The 12,259-nt window shown below is 38.1% G+C and overlaps 1 protein-coding gene across 9 annotated transcripts in view; it reads left to right on the top strand.

Moving 5' to 3' along the window:
• MAP3K13 (mitogen-activated protein kinase kinase kinase 13) overlaps positions 1-12,259 on the top strand; it is a 169,572-nt gene that overhangs the window by 17,131 nt on the left and 140,182 nt on the right. For 3 of the 9 annotated variants that reach the window (XM_073896026.1, XM_073896024.1, XM_073896023.1), the window contains one exon: positions 8,793-8,979. The exons of 1 other annotated variant lie outside the window; for it this stretch is intronic. The gene's annotated coding sequence lies outside the window, so the exon portion shown is untranslated. Of the gene's footprint in view, positions 1-7,115; positions 7,243-8,094; positions 8,209-8,792; positions 8,980-11,316; positions 11,634-12,259 lie in introns of those variants that run through there. 5 more of the 9 variants (XM_073896065.1, XM_073896050.1, XM_073896074.1 and 2 more) reach the window with 3 other exon arrangements.

The following is a 12,259-nucleotide window of genomic DNA, read 5'->3' as shown; positions in this document are numbered from 1 at the left end:
GGGAGGGACAGGAAACTCTTCCTTTTTCAGGGTCCAGGCAAAGATTCATTGCTTCTGAGAAGCAAAAGCTCTCTGTGCTGGGGAGGTGTAGGAAACTCTTCACCAGTAGCTGTTGCTACCTTGTGGTTAGTGTGGGACCTGGGGTGTTGGAGGGTTTTTTGCAGTACTCTCTTATAGATACAAGGCTAAGTTTCACTGCCATGCAGAGTTGGGGGGGGGTGTAGAAAGCCCCATACCCAAGGCATAGGATTATAGGGTCCTGCCTAAGATTGAGGCTGGACCAAGAGAACCAAGACACTTAACACTGAGTAACAAACAACAGCAGTCTGCCTCTTTGGGAGGGGCAAGGATGCAGGGGAAGAACCCCGTCTGTGGCATAGACATGCAGTGGCTTCTGAGAGCTGAGTATGGAGCAAGAATACTGAGTAAAACCAAGTATCCTAGGTTCCACACGAAGCACAAAGTAGCAGTTGCTCACTGCTGGAGGAAGATGCCCAGAAGAGAACTATAGCAACAGTAAAACCAGCTCGACTACTGACTAGATTATTTCTCTTTGGAATTTCAATTTACCTGCTTGCAGGACGGAAAAATAGGCATGCACATTTCCAAGAGTTACTATTCTTTTACCCAGTTCGTATGATAATTCTATAGGCAATGTGTGGCATTCAAAAATTTTTAAACTATGTGAAAAAAACAACCACCCATTTTTAAGTTACAAAGCAATGAACAGACCCAGACTGAGAGATGACTCATGTTGGAATTCTCAGGCAGGAACTTTAATTATGATTAATATGTTAAAGAATCTAGTGGAAAAGGTGGGATATTTGCATGAACAGGTGAAGAATTTTAGCAGAGAAATGTAAACTATACAAAAGGGGAAGGAGAAAATTCAGATGTGCTTTTTTTTTTTTAATGCGGTGTCCCTTCATACTTGCTGCAGTAATTCTATTAAAACGTTCATTACATCACTATTTTAAAAGAAAAAAAAAGGAAATAGCCTAAACATCTATTAAGAGGAAAATGGATGAAAGAACTTGGTTGGACTATTCATTCATTGGCATAAATTCACCAATGCATTGTAGAGCTTCTTCCCTCAACATGGGTCAATCTCAAAAAAGAATGCTGAGTAAAATAAGTTTCAGGGGTGCCTGGGTGGCTCAGTCGGTTAAGCATCTGACTCTTGATTTCCACTAAGGTCATGATCTCAGGGTCATGAGATCAAGCCCCACTGCGGCTCTGCACTGAGTGTGAAGCCTGCTTAGGATTCTCTCTCCCTCTGCCCCGCCCCCCACCACACGTGCGGCCCATGCACACATGCACTCTCTGTAAAAAAAAAAGGTTTCAAAAGCATCTTATACATCATGATAAAGATGAAAAATAGTTCTTTTGGGGGGGATGATAAACACTCAGATTCAGAATAGTGATTAAGGTATTATTGAAGAGAATGGGAACTTAGAAGGGTACAGAAGCTGTTTGAAAATTTTATATTTTGGAAAATATCCAATAGAATCATGAAAAACACAAGACAGTGGTGGGAAAAGGGTGAATTATTGTCAAGTTACCTGTGGCCTAGAATAGGAAAGCTCCTTAGACTCTTAGGAAGCTCCAGAGACTGGCTTCTTTCTCTACACAGACTGTGGATTCTAACCATGGAGGAATTACCTTACTGAGTTTGTTAATCACTGTATGACAGGGAGTGCTGCTATGGTAATGCCCCTGTTTGGGGCATGGGTCCCTGGGTTATAGGGGCTAGTATATACTGGCATAAAATAATGTTTCTCAGACGGTGCAGTAGAGTGCAGTAATTCCTAAGAGATCAAGACACAGTCCCTAATCTACTACGGTTTACTTCCCCTCAGCATCCTCTGCATCTCTATCAATGAATTACTACCTGGAATTGTAATTATTAAATTTTTGCTTGTCCAACGAGATTGTTAGTTCTTCATGCACTCATTCTCAAGCACATAGTAGGTACTTAATAAGTGTGGAATGAATGCAAATGAGTGCCCCTTTCCAAGAGATACAATAAAATTAGTAAAAAAACATGCCGTTATACCTCAATATATGAAATATGTGGCCAAGTGGGATCTTTTTCATAACTGATGGCTACATTACGCATTAGAACAATGGTTCTCAAATTTCAACACCCATCAGAATCACCCCAGGAGTAATTTAACAAAATGCAGGTGTGTGTGTGTGTGTGTGTGTGTGTGTGTGTGTGTGTGTGTTCGTGTTTAAACAAAAACACATACTGCTAGGCCTTACCCTAGAGTTTCTGATTCAGTAGGTCTGGGTGGGACCTGATAATTTGCATTTCTAACAAGTTCCCATGTAATGGTGATGCTGCTGGTCCAGAGACAATAAGTTGAGAGAATCACTATCTTATGAAAATCTTGGAAAAAAACATGGAGATACATAATGAAAATAACAAAATCACATATACCTTTTCTGCATGTATCATTCCTCTGGGAATACTTCCTAAAGAAATTTTTTTAAAAAAGAAAGGAGGGCGCCTGGGTGGCTCAGATGGTTAAGCATCTGCCTTCGGCTCAGGTCATGATCCCAGGGTCCTGGGATCGGGTCCCGCATCGGGCTCCCTGCTCCTTGGGAGCCTGCTTCTCCCTCTGCCTCTCTCTCTGTCTGTCTGTCTCTCATGAATAAATAAATCAAATCTTTAAAAAAAAATAAAAATAAACATTTAAAAAAAAGAAAGAAAGGAAAAGAAAAACAAATTATTTAATTAAAACATAAATTTTGTGACTGTGCCCTGTTGCAAACAGAATATTAACCACCTCTGCTTCCAGGTCTTAATCAGTAAAGTGGGGATGACAGCATATTTTTAAACTGGGAGTATCTCCCAGGGTTGTTGTGAGGATTAAATTGATTAGGTAAAGTGTTCAGAACAATGTCTGGCTTAATATATATATTAGCTATTACTGTGCTGTTGCTTAAGAAATTTCAAAACTAACCATAGAAGAGAAAAGAGAGGTCTGAGTAGAAGACATCAATGTGGAATCATTAAGATGAAGGAGGTCAAGAAGAGAAAGCCCTGAACAACAACAAAAGAGGCACTGAATATATTTTCCCTTATTTGTGAAAATGAAGTTGTATCCTAGAAGCCAAAATACTTCTTGTTTTTGCATTTAAGAGTTTACTGTTTGAGGGGCGCCTGGGTGGCTCAGTCATTAAGTGTCTGCCTTGGCTCAGGTCATGATCCCAGAGTCTTGGGATCAAGTACCGCATCGGGCTCCCTGCTCGGCGGGAAGCCTGCTTCTCCCTCTCCCACTCCCCCTGCTTGTGTTCCCTATCTCTCGCTGTGTCTCTCTCTGTGAAATAAATAAATAAAAATTTAAAAAAAGTTTACTGTTTGATAAATAACATCACATAAAAATCTTTGCATTGAATGGCTTATATTTTTATTTTGCAAAATGAAAATAACTATATTAGGAGTTTTTTGGTTATAAATATATTTGAGCCAAAATATATTAAAAGTCATAAAAGGTGTTCTTGAAATCCCCTCCCTCCCCCAAGATGCCATTGCTTTTACGAATATTCTTTTTTAATTAAAACAATTTTTTTTAATTTCTTTTAAAAACCTGTATTATTGAGATGATTCCAGGCACTATTATAAAATGGTATAGAGATAGTCTAGGGACAGTGTTCAAATGCAATACCTCCTCTGCTGAACTTGCCATGATATAGTCTTTCCATATTCACTCTACCCTTCATCTCAACTTCTGAGACACTGATCAATTCTGGAGAAACTCAGGTTTTGAAATGTTTCATATTTTATCTGTCCTGAGCCAGCTTTTGAGAGCAGGATAGATGACTGGGCTAAAATCCCAGGCAACATAATTGTACTTCCATCTTCTAAAATTGAGGGAAAGAAGAGCCAAGGGTGAAACTAAGGTGTGTGGGGAAATTTTTTTGTTGGCACATCTTTTGTTTCTGTTCTAAATCATCCCCACTATTGCTTATGACTCTATTGATTTTTGGTGGTTTCGAGTTAGTTTTGTAATCGCCACACACTGGAAAAGACAGGTTTCCCCATAAGCCTTTCACAATACATCTGAGAGAACTCCCTCTCAGTGAAATTCCAAAATGGGGCCGCCTAGGTGGCTCAGTTGTTAAGTGCCTGCTTTTGGCTCAGGTCATGATCCCAGGGTCCTGGGATCGAGCCCCACATCGGGCTCCCTGCTCGGCGGGAAGCCTGCTTCTCCCTCTCCCACTCCCCCTGCTTGTGTTCCCTCTCTCGCTGTATCTCTGTCAAATAAATAAACATAATCTTTAAAAAAATGAAAATTAAAAATTCCAAAATAAAGCAAAAATAAAAATGCTTTATATTATCTAGATTTTAAGGTAGTTATGCTATTTGTATAACTAATGTGTATGAGTTTATAGGAATTAATTCTTGGCTCAGATTCTCACTTCAGCCTGATATATTCAGTGTTGGACATACTTAAAAATTGACCTGTCTTTGAAAGCCTGAAGCTGTATCAAGGGCACATTTCTTGAATTGGGTAAATATGTGAAGGTTTTCCGTGTATAATTGACCCTATAAATATATAATGCCAAATATGTTTAAATGGCTTTTTTTCTTAAATGGCCTAAGGGGAAAAAGAAGCCTTTCATTTTGTGTAAAGTTTATTGATTCATCTGTTATATAAAACACCCAGGTTCAAGGTGCAGAGACAGATACCACTTGGCATACCTTTCCAGTGTATCATGTGAAAGTAGTTTCTGTTTGAAACTTCCAGATAGATACTAGGGAACTGACGGGGAATTCCAGCAAGGCCATTCACCCATTCAAACTTAAAAAAAAAAAAAAAAAAAAAAGGGAAAAAATTTGCCTTTGTGTAAACATTAACCTATTTGCTGCTAGGTGGTTTTTCCTTTCTTTCTTTCAAGGGAGAGCTCAAACTGGACTTCTTTCATATTTCAAATCAAAAGTAATAAAATTAATTTAGAGGTTAAGTTGATATCTTTGTGATCTATTATAGCTTTTCTGCACTGACAAAATATCCAATGCTTACAAAAATGGCTTTCCACTGTCTAGCCCTTAAAATACAAGGAGAGAGAGGACAGGCAGGAATTCTTAAAATGTTTTCATTGTACTTTCCTTGGTAGTCCTATCAATCGAAACAGACCCAGTTCTTGCTCTTGAAGCTTTATAAACTTGCCCTGAAATGACATTGACAAACAGACAGGCATTTGACTAAGCAAACATTGCTGGATATACATGATGAATTAAAGTATTGTCATTCTGTAAATGTCTTTTGTGTGTTCTAAATACACAATGAAACATTGAACTGTTTAGAAAATTGCAAGAGGAGTTATTCATCCATAGGCTGGCAGTTAATTCGGTCCCAATTCTTTAAATCCATATTTTAGTTAATGTTAAAATTTGCATATGTGGTACCTCATAAAATGACAGCATATTAAATTTAGTTTTAATTATTGTGTAGCTTTCAAATCTTTTGTTGTTGCACTCACGCGTGAGTCTGTAGGGCCTTTGTGAAACGTTCGGTGTCTGACCTACAACATCCTGCATAATTTCCTGCTTTCTGTCCCAATTATTCCATGTCCCTCACACTGTTGCAGGGAAGGCAGATGCATTCACTACTTTTGGACAAAGCAGAACTTCTCTAAAAGAGGCTTATTAAATATTGAGTAGATACAAAATGCCTAGGAAATATCTGTAAAGCTTGTGGAATAACTATATGGAAAACATTTGTTTCCCTGTGGCGTAGTTTTTAAAAAGCACTATTATCTTTACCTTTAATATCTCCTATATACTCCTCTCTTCTCCCAAACTTCTCTTGCTTGGGGCGCCTGGGTGGCTCAGATGGTTAAACTTCTCTTGCTTCCTCAGAGGTAACTAAAGTTCTGAATTTTTTGTTAATAATTTTCTTACTTTTGTCAGTGTTTTTTTTTTTATCATATACTGCGAGTATTGGTTAGTTTTATGTGTTTTTGAACTTTATAAAAATGGAATCATATCATATGTATTTTTCTGGGCCTTACTGTTTTTTTTTCTAATCGGCCTCAGACACTTAGATTTATCTATGTCAATGCATATAGCTATTGCTCATTAGTTTTCACTGCTGTATAATATTGCATTGTATAAGTATTCCAGAACTTACTAGCAGATGCATTGATCGGTAGACATTTGAGATGTTCCCGTTTTTCAGTACTACAAATATTGCTCCTATATATACGTATATTCCTGTATCTATATCTGCTACACATGCGCAAGAGCTTCTCTGTCAATGTTTCTCAACCTTTTCCCTGTCATGGCACACATAGAAAGTGATAGAAAATATATGTTCCATATACTGCATTAAAAGAATGAAGCTGTACCTCTGGCCTGGAAGCTTCTGCTTGGTTGGAGAGCTGAGGAGATCTGTATCTGGGCACACCTGTAACCTATTCATTGAGTAGCAGGGCACCATAGCAGAGCAGTTGAGAAGCTCTGCTAGGGTGTGTGCCTGGGAGTTGAATCGCTGGTTGTAGAGACCTGTTTCAACTCTTCTAGGTAATACCAAATTGCATGGTGGTGTTAATAATTCCATTCACCTGACATTCAAAGTGCTTGTATCAATTCACATTCCATGAATATATATTTAAGATGGAAAGGGAATCCTTGAGAATTCAACCAATCTCATGATTAGAAAGGTCAAGTAGGAGAAGCAAATAATTTATTATACCTTAGGATATCAATTCAGATTTGCTTTCTCAAAATATGATAAAGTCAAAATTCCTTTACAGTGTGACAGCAGAGAGTTACAGGCCATGGATGATGTTGAGAAGTGATAACATGCCCCCGTAGTTGTTATTAATCATGAAAGCCAACAGCCTGAGCTGAAATACTTGTGAGAGCTGTAATTCTGTCTTCCAGGTTTAGTGTTGCATTAGCTTTTTATTTCTTAGCCTTGAGACAATGTATACAAGATGCACTATGAGAGCTGTTACATAACTTGTAGTTTAAAAACCCAAACATTTATAAAAGAAGCTGGTTTGTTTTGACTGTTCTTAAAATTGATTTTCCTTTAAACAGTAAAAATGTCTAAGTATCAGAATTGATTAAGATAATAAACGATAATTTCTCCATTCAGGTACCATTAGACTGGACAATTGATTTTACAAAAATCACCAAGCCCACATAGTTTTTCCATGACATTTTCAAGAAGCTCCTGTATATTACTACACTGTTACCACTCTAATGGCTTTCTCACACAAAAGGTAGTAAAAAAATCTTTACTTGGTGGGAAGTATTGCCTTGTGGCCTATACACTGAAGCTGTTTAAGAGTCGATGGAAAATATCAGAGGAAAGCTTTCAAATTTATGCTTAGCCTGGTATATGATGACCTAATGCCAAAGTAACATTTTAATTTACTTGGCAGAGAATTATATGTGAAAACTGTACTTCCCTTCTCCTGGTATACTGTGTACTACACGTAAGGCAGGATTTTAGTTGTTCTTATATAAATTAGAAGCACAGTCACCAAGTCTTGCATTAACGCCTATGTTTATAGTATGTGTGTGTGTACCACACACATATATACACATAAATTATATAGATGTATATATATGTATGCATGAATGGTGGTGGTGGTTGGTTCTTAGTATGGCATGTATTCATCATTCTCAAGGAGTATTGATTAAGCATTTGAGTATAATTAACACTGTGACTTCCATCCAAGCATGTAATTAAGCTGAAGGGAGGGGCAGAGGGAGAGGGAGAGGGAGAAGCAGGCTCCCCGCTGAGCAGGGAGCCTACCTCAGGGCTTGATCCCAGGACTCCGGGATCATGACCTGAGCTGAAAGCAGACACTTAACCAACTGAGCCCCCCCCCCGCCAGACACCCCAGTTTATTTCTTGTTCTAATACATTTTTATTTTTGAGATACTTTTAGGTTTGTAAAAAGCTGCAAAAATAGTACCTTCACCCGGTTTCTCTTGATGTTAACATCTTTCATAACTATGGCTCATTTGTCAAAATTAAGAAATTAACATCGGTGCATGACTATTAACTAAAATCCAGACTTTAAGTTTTCACCAGATTTTTTACTACTGTACTGTTTCTATTCCAGGATGCAACATTGCTATTTAGCACATCTATTAAATTTTTAAATAGTTAATACCAACTTTGGCAAGAATTCAAAAAGGACAAAAGGATATAGAAGTTTCCTTCCTACCTCTGAACCGTAACTATCCTGTCTCTTCCCTAAAGACAACCCACTGTTTCTGGCTTCTTGGATATTCTTCCTAAGAGATTCTCTGAGTACACACACACACACACACACACACACTCACACTCACTTTCAAACATACACAAATAGTCACATTCTAAATATACTGCTATCTTTTTTTAACTTGGTATAGTTTCATCACTTTTTATCAGTAACCAAAGTTGCCTTTTTTAAAAATTTCAGGATCCTATTGGATATCTGTTCTGCAATTTGATTTGCCAGTTCCCTACCGATTGACATCTTTTACTTTTGCGAACAGTGCTATAGTGAATATCCATGAATATATGTCATTTTACATGTGTATGTTTTTAGTTATTGCTGGGTGAAAGGGTATATGCACTCATAATTTGATGGCCAGTTTGCATTTTAGAGAGTTCCCACCATTTTATCTTCCATTATTTACCCATAGCCTCACCACAATCTTAATAGACTTTGAAGTTTGCAATTTGATGGGTTAAAGTATAGCTTAAAATTATGTCATTGTACTTTGAATTTGCATTTGTCTTTTTTTTTTAAGATTTTATTTATTTATTTGACAGAGGAAGACACAGCGAGAGAGGGAACACAAGCAGGGGGAGTGGGAGAGAGCGAAGCAGGCTCTCCGCTGAGCAGGGAGCCCGATGCCGGCTCATCCCAGGACCCTGGGATCATGACCTGAGCCGAAGGCAGACGCTTAACCGACTGAGCCACCCAGGCGCTCTGAATTTGCATTTGTCTTATAATAAGGTGGAGTATCTTTACATATATTTAAGAGCCAGTTACGTTTTCTCCTGTGAACTTCCATATAGTTTGCCCATTTTTCAGTTAGGGTATTAAAGTACTCATTTTACTTTCTTGCTTTAAGATCTTTTAATTCTATTTTTGTGATATATTAAGTTGCAGGCCTAGTCCCCTTTTTAAGACTTTACATCATATGTTTCAACCCCAGTTCACACTACTCTCCATAACCACTACCGCTCCGACCAGTCTAGTTTTTATACCCTCCCAAGGGCACACTATGCTCATTCCTTCCACCACACCTTCTTTCGTCGTGTTCCTCCTTTTTCCCCTCCACTTACGTCTCGCCTTCTGAGACAGAAGTTGTCACTTCCCTCAATTGGATAAACTTTCTTTTAACTTCAGGTAGACTTCTGGAAACAATAATTAACTGATAGTTTGTAAACTCTTAAAAACAGAAATGTTAATCATTAAGAGACAACACCGAACTACCAAAAAAAAAAAAACCTTGCTCATATCAAACTAACCACATCTCCTTTTCCAGTAGAGTCCTAGTACGCTGTGGACACATCTTTATTAAGTCATTTTATTCTCTTGATATGTTTGAGAAATTTTTAAAAAGTAAGTTTAGGAGAGTAAGTGGTTTTGTAGCTGATCAAACTTGTGTAACTAAAGAGTTTTGATTCATGGATCAATGTCAAACTGAAAGTATCTAATAACAAAACTGTTCTCCATTTCAGAACTCTGTCTTCGATCTTGCTGCTCAATATTTATTTACTAATAATTTGATGAATACATGGGAATTAAATAAATGAAGTTAGGCTTCATAAGGATACTTACTATGACAGTACAGAGGCATGATTCAACATTATCTTAATAGTTTGGAAGGATGGGCTAAAACCAATAAGGAGAAATTCTTCAAATGAAGTGAATATAAAGCTCTGCATTTCATCTCCAAAATTAGTTGAAAGAAAATGAGGGTAGAGTCAGGCAGCTGGCTTGATGAAGTTTGTGTGACAAAAAGTCCACCAACTTAAGAATATGTGTTACAATTGAAATCTTCAGTTGCCTTTATTAATTTTTAAAAATTATAGCATCAGATTAAGGAATTTAATAGTCCCACAATTTTTTTTCTTCATCAGAACTCATTTGGAGTGTAGTATTCAGTTCTAGGTATTATATTTTCAAAGGAAATTAATTTTGAAATTAAAGTACCTGTATTATTTTTCTATTGCTGTCATAACAAATTATCACAAACTTAGCAGACTAAAAGAACAAAACAATGTACTTTCATCACCTTACAGTTCTGAGGTCGGAAATCGACACAGATCTCAATAGGCGAAAACCAAGGTATCATCAAGGCTGTATCCCTTTCTGGAGGCTCTAGAAGAGAGTCTGTTTTCCTGCCTTTTCCTACTTCTAGCGGCCCCCTACCTCCCCCTTCAGAACCAGCAGAAGCAAGTCCAGTCCTCACATTGCTTCTCTCTGGCCACAGCTGGGAAAGGCTCATGTGAAAAGATTGGTCCCATCTGGATAATCTCCCCATCTCAAAGTCTTTAACCTTAACCGCATTGACTAAGTCCCATTTGCCGTGTAAAGTAACATATTCACAGATTCTGGTGATGAGAAAATGGACATCTTTGTGGGGGACCATTATCCTGCCCACCACTGTTCTTATTGCAGAGGATCACCAGGATAGTGAAGGGGCTAATTGGATAGAGAAGAAGATTAAGAAGAATTGAAGATAATCCCCAAATATGTTGCCTAGGAGAGAATGAGATAATGTTTATAAAGTGATTAGTGCAGTAAGTGCATAATAAATGGTTTCTGCTTCAACGGCTAATGCTACAAATTACAGAAATATAGTAGCTCAGAAGGGAAAGAAGCTTAGGGATGTGGAAGGGGATGAAGCAGCATAACATTTTATCTTGCAAAGAACAGATTTTGGAATCCAAGTTCTCACTTTATTCTTAGGGAAGCAGGTGGTTTCAATGTCAGAAGAGAACTAAGTTTAACAAGAACTCGGTGTTATTCCCCTACCTGGTAAAAGAGGGAGAGTGGAGGTGACAGGGACTGTGGTAGAGAAGTGACTTTCTGGCCTCTTTTTGCCATGACTGCACAATGTATAGGTTCTGAGGAGTAGAACAAACTTTTATGAAAGGGAGAAAGCACGGTTTTTGAAGCTCAGAGGACGACTATATTAGTTTTTCTTCCCCAGGTACATATGGTAAAGAAATGTCCTCTGAAACCAAAGCCATCAGAGATGATGAGTTTTTGGTTTTTTTTTTTTTAAGATTTTATGTATTTATTTGACAGAGAGAGACACTGTGAGAGAGGGAACACAAGCAGGGGGAGTGGGAGAGGGAGAAGCAGGCTTCCCGCCAAGCAGGGACCCCGATGTGGGGCTCGATCCCAGGACTCTGGGATCATGACCCGAGCCGAAGGCAAACGCTTAACGACTAAGCCAGGTGGTCAAGCAGCAGTTAAATTAACAGACCCTCCCACCTCACTCCCGCTGGGTGGTAGCTTCCAAGGCCGCAGTAAATGTGTATCAGTGAACCTGATCCAGAAACAGTCAGGAAGGGAACAAAGTTTAGTCTGTGAGGAAATAGGTGGCTGCTGGTAGTTTCATGCTGTCTGTCCAGATTTCAGCTTGCTGTGGGGTAAGTAATTTTTTAAAAATATATTTGAATATAAAAAGATTGTGGGAATAATTTCCATCTAAGATTAAACTAAGGTCCTGCCGGGTGCTAAATCTTGTGTAAGTAGACCTACTTAAAAGAAAGTTTCAGCATTTCACAAGTAGTTTTATTTTAAAAATGAAAAGGAAAACCATGAAATTTTCAGCAAATGTTCTGCTAAAACAGGTCCTGCTTGCATAAGATGGTTTTTAATGTCTTGTCTTTGGTTAAGTGAGGATGTTTACGGTCAGAAAATAAAAGTGAGCAAATATGTATCTGGTGCCCAGAGATTATTTCTAGGTAGTGCTTAGATTTCTCCCTCATGTTCTTTCCAGCGGCTTTTCGTTTAGTTTAGGTTCATGTTACAAGTTTATGGTAGCAAATATGGAATGCTTTCAGATAGTTAAACTGGAGGTTTTGTGGTTCAAAGAAATGAAAGGAATCAGAATAAAGTAGAACCCAATACAGTGTAATAAGCTGTTGAGAGCCTAGATTTAAGAGTAGCATCATGTGTTTTCAAAGAGGAGGAACTTTGTGAAATAGACGTAAATGGCAAGCAGTTTTAGGAATTTCGTGCGACTCTGAAGAAATCTGTTTTTAAGATTTTG

The sequence above is a fragment of the Callorhinus ursinus genome, unplaced genomic scaffold, assembly GCF_003265705.2.
Source record: "Callorhinus ursinus isolate GAN/ISIS: 27379988/994484 unplaced genomic scaffold, GSC_fseal_2.0 scaffold1, whole genome shotgun sequence".
Taxonomy (NCBI): domain Eukaryota; kingdom Metazoa; phylum Chordata; class Mammalia; order Carnivora; family Otariidae; genus Callorhinus; species Callorhinus ursinus.
This window is presented reverse-complemented; position numbering and strand designations above follow the sequence as displayed.